Source organism: Pleurodeles waltl, chromosome 6 (genome assembly GCF_031143425.1).
Source record: "Pleurodeles waltl isolate 20211129_DDA chromosome 6, aPleWal1.hap1.20221129, whole genome shotgun sequence".
NCBI lineage: Eukaryota > Metazoa > Chordata > Amphibia > Caudata > Salamandridae > Pleurodeles > Pleurodeles waltl.
In genome coordinates this window covers 1,638,989,442-1,639,002,366 of record NC_090445.1, presented here as the reverse complement: position 1 = coordinate 1,639,002,366, position 12,925 = coordinate 1,638,989,442, and positions in this window count along the sequence as shown.

Sequence of the window (12,925 nt, the reverse complement as noted above, 5' to 3'; positions counted from 1 at the left end):
TTCCTCTTGACTCTTCTCTCCTTCTCTTCTTCTTGACTCTTCTCTCCTCCTCTTCTTCCTCTTGACACTTCTCTCCTCTTCTTCCTCTTGACTCTTCTCTCCTCCTCTTCTTCTTGACTCTTCTCTCCCTCCTCCTCTTCTTGACTCTTCTCTCCTCCTCTTCTTCTTGACTCTTCTCTCCTTCCTCTTCTACTCCTCTCTTCTTCTTCCTGACTCCTCTCCTCCTCTGTAATCCCCCTTCCCTATCTCTTTTTCCTTTCCCTCTACCTGACCCCCCACCCTCTGCATTCCCGCCGCCACCTCCCGCTCGGCCCCGCCCCCCCGCTCCCATTCGTCGCCCCCCGCCTCCCACCCCCAGCTGACCCCTCCTCCCTCTTATGGCGGCCGCTGCGCGGCAGAGTCAGCGACCCTTGACCCTAGGGTAGGTCGCTCCCCCTGCCGCTGCAGCTCCACCTGCCCAGGCTCCTGACACCTCCCAGCAAGACCAGCTAAAACCGTAAGTACTACCCCCGCCCAGCCCCTCGCCCAGCCCCGCGCTACTCACCTCTCTTTCCCTGAACTCCTGTCTTCTGCCTTCCGCTCTCTCCTCCAACCTTTCTCCGCACCTCCGCTGTCCATTTCCCTTCGCTTTCTGCTCCTCCTTCTGGTAGCCATCTTCCTCCGCTCTCTGCTCCTCTTATGCAGCCCACTTGCTGCGTGTTCTGCTCTTCCTCTGTGCCTCGCTCCTCTTCCTCACCGCGTTTTCTTCCTGCTTTGCTCTTCATCTGTGTTCTTCATTTCTCCTCTTCCTCACTGCGTTCTCTTCCTGCTTTGCTCTTCCTCTCTGTTCTTCTTTTCTCCTCTTTCTCACCGCGCTCTCTTCCTGCTTTGCTCTTCATCTGTGTTCTTCATTTCTCCTCTTCCTCACCGCGTTCTCTTCCTGCTTTGCTCTTCCTCTCTGTTCTTCTTTTCCCCTCTTCCTCACCGCGTTCTCTTCCTGCTTTGCTCTTCATCTGTGTTCTACATTTCTCCTCTTCCTCACTGCGTTCTCTTCCTGCTTTGCTCTTCCTCTGTTCTTCTTTTCTCCTCCTCCTCACTGCGTTTTCTTCCTGCTTTACTCTTCCTCTGTGTTCTTCTCCTCCTCTGCGCCCCGTCCTGCATGTTCTTTTCTTCATCTGTGTTCTTCTGTGTTCTTCTCCTCCTCTGCATCTCGCACTGCGTGTTCTTTTCTTCATCTGTGTTCTTCTGTGTTCTTCTCCTCCTCTGTACCCCGTCCTGCGTGTTCTTTTCTTCATCTGTGTTCTTCTGTGTTCTTCTTCTCCTCTGCACCTCGTCCTGCGTGTTCTTTTCTTCTCCTGTACTCTTCTCTGCGTGTTCCTTTTCTTCTTCTGTGGCCTACTCCTCATCCTCTGGACTCTTCCCTCCTCTGCTTCTCTGGTCCCTCCTCTTCTCCTCGACTCTTCGCTCCTCCTCTTCTTCCTCTTGACTCTTCTCTCCTCTTCTTCCTCTTGACTCTTCTCTCCTCCTCTTCTTCTTGACTCTTCTCTCCTCCTCTTCTTCTTGGCTCTTCTCTCCCTCCTCTTCTTCTTGACTCTTCTCTTCTTCCTCTTCTACTCCTCTCTTCTTCTTCCTGACTCCTTCCTCCTCTGTAATCCCCCCTTCCCTATCTCTTTTTCCCTTCCCCTCTACCTGACCCCCCCGCCCTCTGCATTCCCGCCGCCACCTCCCGCTCGGGCCCGCCCCCCGCTCCCATTCGTCGCCCCCCCCTCCCGCCTCCTGCCCCCAGCTGACCCCTCCTCCCCCCCTCCTTCCTCCTATGGCGGCCGCTGCACGGCCGCGCCGCTGGCGTGCCAATGGCAAGCCCGTCTGCACCCATCCTCGCCTGGACCGCGCCCAGCGCTACGACCCCTGGCCCCCAGCACTCCCAAACCCCGCAGCGCCGCTACGACCCCACCTCCCTCCACGCTCTCAACCCGGGACGCTCCAGAACCTGCTTCCAAGCCAACCCTAAACACACCCATGGACCCTTCGCATGCCGCACCTGCAAACTCACCTTCCACCACGACTGCACCCCGCCCGCCAGCCCTCGCGCCAATAACCACCTCAAATGCATCCTCATCAACGCACGCTCCGTCCACAAGCACTCCATTGAACTATGGGACCTCCTGGACTCCACCGCACCGGATGTCGCCTTCATCACTGAGACCTGGATGAACGCCTCCTCGGCCCCCGACATCGCCATAGCCATCCCCGACGGCTAGAAGATCATCAGGAGAGACCGCACCAACCAAGTCGGTGGAGGAATCGCCATCGTTTTCAAGGACTCCATCAACGTCACCACCTCCACCGAAGACACCCCCCTCGCCGCCGAACACATGCACTTCCAGATCCACACCGACCCCAGAACCACCCTCAGAGGAACTCTCATCTACAGACCCCCTGGACCACGCGCCCTCTTCAGCGAATCCATTGCTGACTTCATCTCCCTGCACGCCTTTGCCTCGCCGGACTACATCCTCCTCAGTGACCTCAACTTCCACCTGGAGCAGAACAACGACCCCAACACCACCACCCTGCTCGACAACCTCGGTCTCAAGCAACTGGTGAACACCCCCACCCACATCGCCGGACACACGCTCGACCCCATCTTCTCCGCCAGCAACCACGTATCCTTCAGCCACTCCTCCGTAATACACTGGACCGACCACAGATGTGTCCACTTCACCTTCAGACGCAAGACTCTCCACCTCCGCACACAACCCATCCCACGCAGACATTGGAACAAAATCCCCACGGAACAGCTTCTCTCCACTCTCAGCGACAACCAACCCACCTTCTCCACCGACCCCAACGACACAGCCCTCAGCCTCACTCATTGGATCACCAACTGCGCGGACAACCTCGCACCCCTCAGACGCCTCCCAAGACAGACCAGCACCAGGAAACCTCAATGGTTCACAGACACCCTCAAGGAATAAAAAAAAAAACGGCCGTACCCTCGAGAAAGCCTGGCGCAAGGACCACACCGCAGAAAACATGTCTGCCCTCAAAAACGCCACCCACGAACACCATCAGCTGATCTGCGCCACCAAAAGAACTTCCTTCACAGACAAACTGGACAAGAACACTCACAACAGCAAAGAACTCTTCAACATCGTCAAAGAGCTCTCCAATCCTAACGCCAACTCCAACTCCATCACGCCCTCACAAGACCTCCGCAACTCCCTCGCTACCTTCTTCCATCGTAAGATCACCGACCTACACGACAGCTTCGGACACCAGACACAGCCAACCACCACAGAACCTCCAACCCTAGCCATCACCCTCAACGGCTGGACTCACATCAGCGCGGAGGAGACCAAAGCTACCATGAACTCCATCCACTCCGGTGCCCCCTCGGATCCCTGCCCACACTTCAACTTCAACAAAGCCGACGACATCATCACCCCGCATCTCCAGACCATCATCAACAGCTCGTTTGCTTCTGCCACCTTCCCCGAGAGCTGGAAACACGCGGAAGTCAACGCCCTGCTGAAGAAACCTACGGTGGACCCCAGCGACCTGAAGAACTTCCGCCCCATCTCGCTCCTCCCCTTCCCTGCCAAAGTCATCGAGAAGACCGTCAACAAGCAACTGACCAACTTCCTTGAACAACCTACTCGACCCCTCTCAATCACAGCACAGAAACCGCCCTCATCTCAGTCACAGACGACATCAGAACTCTGATGGACAACGGAGAAACAGTCGCCCTCATCCTCCTCGACCTCTCGGCTGCCTTCAACACCGTCTGCCACCGAACCCTAACATCCCGCCTGCGCTCCACCGGTATCCAAGGACTGGCCCTGGACTGGATCACCTCCTTCCTCTCCAACCGCTCCCAAAGAGTCTACCTCCCTCCATTCCGCTCAGGCCCCACCGAGATCATCTGCGGCGTACCACAAGGCTCCTCGCTCAGCCCGACTCTCTTCAATGTCTACATGAGCCCCCTCGCCGACATCGTACGCAAACACAACATCATCATCACCTCCTACGCCGACGACACTCAGCTAATACTTTCCCTCACCAAGGACCCCACTGGTGCCAAGACCAACCTGCAAGATGGAATGAAAGACGTCGCAGAATGGATGAAACTCTGCCGTCTGAAACTGAACTCAGAAAAAACGGAAGTCCTCATCCTCAGAAACACCCCGCCCGCCTGGGACGACTCTTGGTGGCCCACAGCCCTAGGCACCGCCCCAACCTCCTCAGACCACGCACGCAACCTCGGTTTCATCCTGGACCCACTTCTCACCATGACCAAACAAGTCAATGCCGTATCATCTTCCTGCTTCCTCACTCTCCGCATGCTCCGAAAGATCTTCCGCTGGATCCCCGCCGACACCAGAAAAACTGTGACCCACGCCCTCGTCACAAGCCGCCTGGACTACGGAAACGCCCTACACGCAGGAACCACCGCTAAACTCCAGAAACGTCTGCAGCGAATACAAAACGCCTCCGCCCGCCTCGTCCTCGACATACCCCGCAACAGCCACATCTCCGCCCACCTGAGACACCTGCACTGGCTTCCCATCAACAAAAGGATCACCTTCCGGCTCCTCACCCACGCACACAAAGCCCTCCACAACAAGGGACCCGAATACCTCAACCGTCGCCTCAGCTTCTACGCGCCCACCCATCAACTTTGCTTCACCAACCTCGCACTCGCACCACGGCAGGTGGGAAATCCTTCTCCTACCTGGCAGCCAAGACATGGAACTCCCTCCCCGCCAACCTCAGGACCACCCAGGACCACCCTGCATTCCGGAGGCAGCTCAAAACCTGGCTCTTCGAGCAGCAGTAACCCCCTCCCCATAGCGCTTTGAGACCCTCACGGGTAAGTAGCGCGCTTTATAAATGTTTTTGATTTGATTTGATTTGATACTATTCATACATTGCATTACAGAATCACAAAGAAGAGGGAATGATCCTACTCTTTGCAATCCTGAATGAGTAGCAAAAGGTATTTGTTCAAAAGACTTTGGTGATCTTAACAAACCTTAAGTTCATTGTGACCCGAGTGCTTGCAGTCAGAAAGTCTGTCAATCAATCAATCAATCAATCAGGAATTTGTAAAGCGCACTGCTCACCCGCGAGGGCCTCAAGGCACTGAGGAGGGGAGAGGGGAGGAGTGAGACGTTTTCTGAAGGTAAGGAGGCCTTTGGTCTGGCGCAGGTGGGTGGGAAGAGTGTTTCACGTTTTGGCGGCGAGGTGCGAGAATGATCTACTGCCGGTTGTAGTTCTGCAGACGCGTGGGATGGTTGCAAGGTCGGTTGAGTGGAGATGCCTGGTCAGGGTGTAGAAGGAGAGTCGTCTGTTGAGGTATTCTGGTCCGGTGTTGTGCAGTGCTTTGTGAGCGTGGGTGAGGAGTTTGAAGGTGATTCTCTTGTTGACTGGGAGCCAGTGCAAGTTTTTCAGGTGGTTTGTGATGTGGCGGGGAAGTCCAGGATGAGGCATGCAGAGGAGTTCCGGATGCGTTGCAACCTCTTCTGGAGTTTGGCCGTGGTTCCTGCGTAAAGGGCATTGCCGTAGTCCCGCTTGCTGTTTACGAGGGCTTGGGTGACTGTTCTTCTGGTTTCGGTGGGTATCCATTTGTAGATCTTTCAGACCATGCGGAGGGTGTTGAAGCAGGAGGTGGAGATGGCGTTGACTTGCTGGGTCATGGATAGTGAGGGGTCCAAGATGAATCCTAGGTTGTGTCCGTGGTCGGTGGGAGTCGGAGTGGTTCCAAGAGTGGCAGGCCACCAGTAGTCATCCCATGCGGAGGGGGTGGAGCCGAAGATGAGGACTTCCGTCTTGTCAGAATTGAGTTTAAGGCAGCTTCTTTTCATCCATTCGACAATGGCCTATATTCCTTCGTGAAGGTAGGTCTTGGCGGAGTCCTTGGTGAGGAAGAGGATCAGCTGGGTGTCGTCGGCAAATGAGATGATGTTGAGGTTGTGGGATCGGATAATGTTAGCGAGCGAAGCCATGTAGAGATTGAAGAGGGTCGGGCTGCGGGATGAATCCTGGGGTACGCCGCAGATGATTTTGGTGGCCTCCGAGCAGAATGGGGGGAGGCTGTCTCTCTGGGTTCTGCCAGTGAAAAAAGGAGGTGACCCAGGCCAGGGCTCTGTCATGGATTCCAGCATTGCTGAGGTGTGAGCGTAGGGTGTGTTGGCAGACGGTGTCGAACATGGCCAAGAGGTCCAGGAGGATGAGGGTCATGGTTTTGCCGCTGTCCAGTAGGGTTCTGATGTCGTCGGTGGCGGCAATGAGGGCAGTTTCAGTGCTGTTGTTGCTGCGGAATCCGGATTGGGAAGGGTCCAGGGTGTGGTTCTCCTCGAGGAAGAGAGTTAGTTGTCTGTTGACAGCTTTCTCAATGACTTTTGCCAGGAAGGGGAGCAGGGAGATAGGCCAGAAGTTCTTGAGGTCCTTTGGGTCCGCCTTGGGTTTTTTGAGGAGGGCGTTGATCTTGGCGTGTTTCCAGCTCTCTGGGAAGGTGGTGGACTCGAAGGAGCTGCTGATGATCTTCCGTAGTTGGGGTGCGATGACGGAGCTTGCTTTGTTGAGGATGTGGTGAGGGCAGGGTTCAGATGGATAGCTGGAGTGGATGGTGTTCATGATTTTGATGATGTTGTTGTTGTTGGCGGGTGTCCAGGAGAGCAGGAGGTTGGTCGAAGGTGAATCTGTGGTGTTAGTGGTTGCCGGGGAAGGGGTCTGGTTGCTGAAGCTGTAGTGGATGTCCGCAATCTTGCGGTGGAAGTAGGAGGCTAGGGAGTCGCAGAGGTCTTGGGATGGTGGGATGTCGTTGGCATTGGATCTGGGGTCGGAACATTCCTTCACGACGTTGAAGAGATCCTTGTGGCTGTGTGCATTGTTGATTCAGTTTTTGAAAGTGGTTCTCTTGGCACCTCGGATGAGTTGGTGGTGTCTGTTTGGTGTCATGTTCCAAATCTCAGGATTTCCCTTCATACACCGGGCCCTAAAATATTAATGTACTGAAATAAATTGAATGAGGAAATTGCCAAATTACTCCCCACAATATCTAACATACAAGTGGATAAAACATTTCAGCTAGCCCGAACTGGTAAATGCTTCAGAAATTCCAAACTTGAGAGAAGGCAGCTTTGCTACAGCCCTGGAGCCTGGTGCACTGGACCTCTATTGCAGTTCCACCTTGCTTCAAAAGACACAAACATTTTTTCATTTATTTTTGGCTTCATAGCTGTAGTATGTGCCTCACCTTATTACTAGTTTTTATGGTTCTCTTGTATTACACTTTCCTTATCTTATGATACATATATTATTGTTATCTTCAATTTAATTTATGATGTATTGCTGCATTCTTTGCACCTGATGGTGGGTTTTGGAATCCCAAGGTAGCGACCGTTGCCTGGAGTTGCTGACGCTGCCAGATGCCTCAAGGATTGTGGGTCTGTTTCTTCAATAAATCCTTTTCCAGAACTTCTAACTACTCTCTTGAATTATTGGAAGAAGACGTTGCCAGTTTTCCCAATACTACATCTGCTACCAGGAGTGGAGTTGGCCGGCTCCCAACAGACCCACCAACCAAACCTGCTTTTTGCTGCTCTGAAGTTGCTCCGGAAGAACTTTGCTGCTGTTCACAAGTTAGTCTAACTCCTGTGAATTTTATTAGCATTGCAGATTAATTATATTTTGTTTTTGTTGTTCAGCTGGTTGCCTCACCATCATTGCGAGGGAGAAACAAGCACACATGCACATACTGTTCAAGCCGAGCAGGGCACTTTGCAGGACACTTCATCGGCACGCGGAGGTCAGAAGTGTGATACCTGTGTTTGTCGCGCAGAGTTTAGCAGCTGGAATGTACTGCATGGGGAGGTCTGCAGAGTCATAAAGGGCTATGCCCTGCAGACTCACCGATTTGCTTTACCAGAGGGATTCATCCAGTGAGCATCAACTTCGATTCTATGTCAAGACAGGAGGCGAGGATTAGGCACATCTTTCTTCACCTTTATTATAACAGCTAGTTCAAAGTTCAACATTAAACGTAAAAAACTGCAACACCCATGAGTCCATCAGATCTCCATGGTAACCAGTAATCAATCCATTCCTTCCCTGATCATCCTTATATATTCTCCATTGCCATAGTCCTTCCTCTTTCTTCACTGCTCACGGCGTCAGTTAAGTCACCTTTTGCCTCACTGCCTCATTGTGCCTTTGAGTGCTTGTCAGCATGCTTTTGCGTGGTCTTTGATTGCCTTTTTTTTTTCTTCAGCGATTTGAGTGACCGCCGGCACTTGATCGCGGTTCAATGCACTGCAAGAGACAGAGCCTGTGGCTCAATAGCAGTCCCTCCAACCTCCGTGAGACACTGTAGGAACGGTAAGTAGAACCCCTGCTGGGGCCCATAGTGCGGACAGAATTAAGTGCGCGCAAAGGCTTTTGGACTTTTTTTCTAACAGGAACGCGGGGTGTCTGCCCTTAAGATTAAATCAGTGTGTTTTTGCCTGTCATCAGTGCCCACTGTGTCCCCTCTGGTATTAGAATGCAGTCCCTTCAGGACCACGATTTTTTCCTCATCCAGTCCCCAGGGGAAAGGCCTTCACAACGCCTCCCCCCTGAGATGGATGCCTGACAGTCTCAGGCCATTGCCAAGGCCCAGGCCCCTCTAAAGGACAGCGTGGCCAGATTGTCTGACCAAGTATCAAAGGGGAAAGGCCTATTTGGGGGGACGCAAGCAGGCCCTAGCGTTTCCATGGCAAAGGCTCCCAAGAAAACATCCAAGCGCGACGCGGGGCTCCTGGAGGGCTTTTAACGATTTACCGAAGCCTTCCATAAGAGTGCGTGCGCGCTGAAGCGAGCACCCTTCCGGGAGGATGTATGGCCCAGAGAGACTGGTGAAGAGGTTCACCCCATATTCAACCCTGAAATGGGGTCTTCCACAAGGGCAGAGGGTGACACCAAGGGTGAGACTTCCTCAGGCCAGTAACTAGACTCCGGTCGACCATGGTGTCCAGCCTCAAACACTCCAGATGCGGAGGAAGGAGACATGTCCACTTCGGACATGTTTGGCCCCAATGGTATATACCATCCTAGATCATCAGAATGGAGAACAGAGCATAAGGTTGCTGACTATGTAGCCAGCAAAATCCGGCAACCCCTGGATAAGGAGGTTCAAGCCCAGCTGAAGCCCGAATGTCTGCACCCCACGTTGTCAAGCAAGGTAGCAGCCACGCAGGACATAGATCCTAAACTCTGTACCTTCTTTTCGAAGTACACAAAAGACCCAACAAAGGGCATCCACCGTTCCTGGAGGGCATGCCAGGATAAACTCCTCGACGTGTTAGGACCCCTAATAACTCATACAGCTAGCCGAACAGGCCAGAGAAGCAAATGTCCATGCGGCGGACATTGTTGCGGGCGGGGCACAGAGGGCAGTTTGTCTTTTGGGAAATGCCAACTGCGCCATCTCAGCAGAGAGGCGCCGTTCACTCCTGATCAAGATAGACCCTAAACTGGGGGAACGTTCGGAGGCAGGGGCGGTCGCCCAGGGAAACCTGTCTAGGGAAACTTTCGTGAAGGACCTGGGCAAATTTGTGGCCACGTTTTCGGCGCTTGACAAAGCAGAAACCTCAATTAAACACATTTTTCGCAGAAAGGTTTTTGGCAGGGCCGGAAGAGGCAGGGGTCACTCCTCTGGCTGCTTCAATCAGCAAGGCCCCAACAGCTACAATAGAAACAACAGATGGCGAAACGGCCGTCAAGGCACCTTCTTCTCTAACCGGGGAAGGGGGAAGTACAGACCCAGGAGCGGTGCTGTAGTGCTTTTCTCTTATCTAGTTTCTAAGCACTAACATAACACAACAGAAATGCACTTCTGAGGTCAAAGAAGACTTTTATTGTTGTTAATTCTTCCCCAACTACAATATTTATGAATGACGAATTAGTAGCTTTCAAGTCCGCGTTAATCAAACAAAATATATCAGTTTGCAATATACACAGCAGGTTATATTTATAAGATATTGAATGCAAAGCAAAACAAATATTTCACCGTGTGGGAACTATCTACAGCTTCATCTTTCTAAGGTCTGCAAGCTGATGACCCCTGTCAGCCGCGAGAAAGAGAGATTCATCTACCCACACGGGATTGCTGGCAGCCTGCGCCAAGCTCCAGCACGAGGTCCGGCAGATTCGAATCTGACTCTCTGCAGCCTGTTACATTCGTTACAAAGGTGTGCCCCCTCCTCTCAGACCTGGGAAACTGAGCAAGCCTTTTGGAGACTGGCCAGGTCTCCAAGACTACTCCTGTTCCCAAGCTCAAGCAGAGAGAACAACACCCATGTACTCTCTCTTATCATGTCTAGTCTACTGTGAGAACAAAACATCTTGGTTCATCTTGTGCAAAAACACAGCTTGGAAAAATACAGCTTGGATTCTCAACTGCAATGTCTAACTCCACGTTAAAGGCAATGGGCAGCTAACCTAAATATCAAATGCAATGTCTAGTGTCATGTCAAAGCCAATAGGCAGCTGAGCTGAATACAAAATGCAATATATAATATCATGTCAAAGCCAATAGGCAGCTGAGCTGAATACAAAATGCAATGTATAATATCATGTCAAAGCCAATAGGCAGCGGAGCTGAATACAAAATGTAATGTATAATATCATGTCAAAGCCAATAGGCAGTTAAGCTGAATACAAAATGCAATATATAATATCATGTCAAAGCCCATAGGCAGAATATCTAATAGCATGTCAAAGTCAATAGGCAGCTAAATTGAATACATCATGTCAAAGCCAATAGGAATGCAATATCAAAGCCAATAGGCGGCTAGACTGGATACAGCATGTCAAAGCCAATAGGCAGACTACAGAATGTAATGGCTAATGCAATGTCAAAGCCCATAGGCGGCTCAACTGAATACAGAAAGTAATGGCTAATGCCATGTCAAAGCCAATAGGCAGAATACAGAATGTAATGACTAATGCAATGTCAAAGCCCATAGGCGGCTCAACTGAATACAGAAAGTAATGGCTAATGCCATGTCAAAGCCAATAGGCAGAATACAGAATGTAATGACTAATGCAATGTCAAAGCCCATAGGCGGCTAAACTGAACAAAACATACCATGTGCTACTGGTGAACATTGAGCAACTAATATGCGCAGTGGTGAAACACAAAGTCATTGGTCAAAACAAACTTTATCAAATGGCAGTACATTCCGCCCTTTGACCAATGAATTTTTGTTTCACATATCTCTTGTTTCAAACAAAAACAAAAAAACATCAGATCAAAGCAATCCCTGTAAAGCAATAGAAGTGGATTAACACATTGATTTCATAACCTTTCACATCAGATACATCTACATAGAAAAGACTGGGCAATTTTTATACTCTGAGTGAGTCTCTAATTCAACAGCGTTAGCAATTTGATGTGGCATGAGTTCTACTCATGTAAAGATGCACGGTCCACCTGAAAGGTTTGCTGGAAGATAAGCAAAAGTCAGAGTTCCATACGAGAGGGAAAAAAAAAAACACAGCTTACTTCCAGTGGAAGAATGCAATCAAACAAGTTGAACTTGAACTGAAGGCGCAGTTTGCGCAAAATGGATCCATGGTGCTGGCACTTTACTCAGCCAGGTTCAGGTTGGGGATTCGGTCCCTTCCCCGACCCCACACGCACACACCGGAAGGGGGACCACACAGCACACTCAGGGACAGTGGCGAAACGTGGTAGGATCTGCAAAAGAAACAAGTATGACTTTTCTTGCAAATAACATTTTTCATTTAAACTGTACCCTTCCTCTTTCTTTCCCTGTTTTATAATCAGCAGGACGTTTTTGAGGCCCTTTGTTATATTTTCTGCAGGTTCTGGAGGGTCACTTGGGGCTTCAGCCCACACATCAGCACTGAGATTTTTATTTGCTGCGCCACAGCTTCCCTTTTCTTGCACTGTCAGAAGGGCTGGGGCAGACTCCTTCTTTACCAAACCTCCATTTACTGCACTTTTGTCAATTTGGGCCATTCTGTCTCCAATTTGTATCAATGAATCAGATTCTTTTCTAGGTATCAGCATCATTTCGATTTTTCCTTGGTAATTTGCAGCAATCACTCTCCCTAAAACCTGATCAATTTGCCATTTCTGTCCTGGTAACTTTCCTCTCCCCAACTGCTCTGTGACTGCTTGCATGACAGATTGCTTTTGTGCGTGCTGCACAGTTTTTATCAAATCTAGGGGAATGTGCATCTCTCTCATCTCTGCCCACCTGTAAGTGGCTTTTTCTCTCAGCTGTTCACATTTCTGGGGCACCCACTTAGCCATCCCCACTAAGGCAGAATTCTGGGTGAACACTTCTCTCTCTGAATTTTTCTCATTAACATCTGCAAGGTAATTGAACCAGTTAGGTGCTAAAACATTAGCAATGAACCAAAAATCAGCATAAAAATGACACATCTCACGTAGCTCTTGCTTTAAAATCTGACACACATTATACAACGCTGTTCCTTCTACTGTGCCAGAAAACAACATTTCAGTCAATGAATCATTAGTAAAACAAACATGCTTTTTATCTTCAGTGGACACGAGTTCAAATGGTGCACTCAACTTCATTGATAATTCTTTTACCTGTGGTACTCTAGCTCTGATTGCAAGTACCAGATCCAGTGTATGATCCTAGCTAGGGGCACTATTTTCTTCCCTTGTTCATGATTTACATGTACATCAGTTTTTCCTTCTTGCACTGCGCAGAAACCTAAAGTCTGCATTATTTCATTTGCCAAATCACAAGCGCGCAGCTGCATATAATTTTTCACAGTGACCATATACAAAAGTGTTAGGATTTCACTCAAATGAGGGCTTTTCTGTTTCCAAAAATCAAACAAGCTAATGAAAGTCGGCTCTTGCTCTAAAATCTTTCGTTTTACTTGTGCATTTTGCAACGGT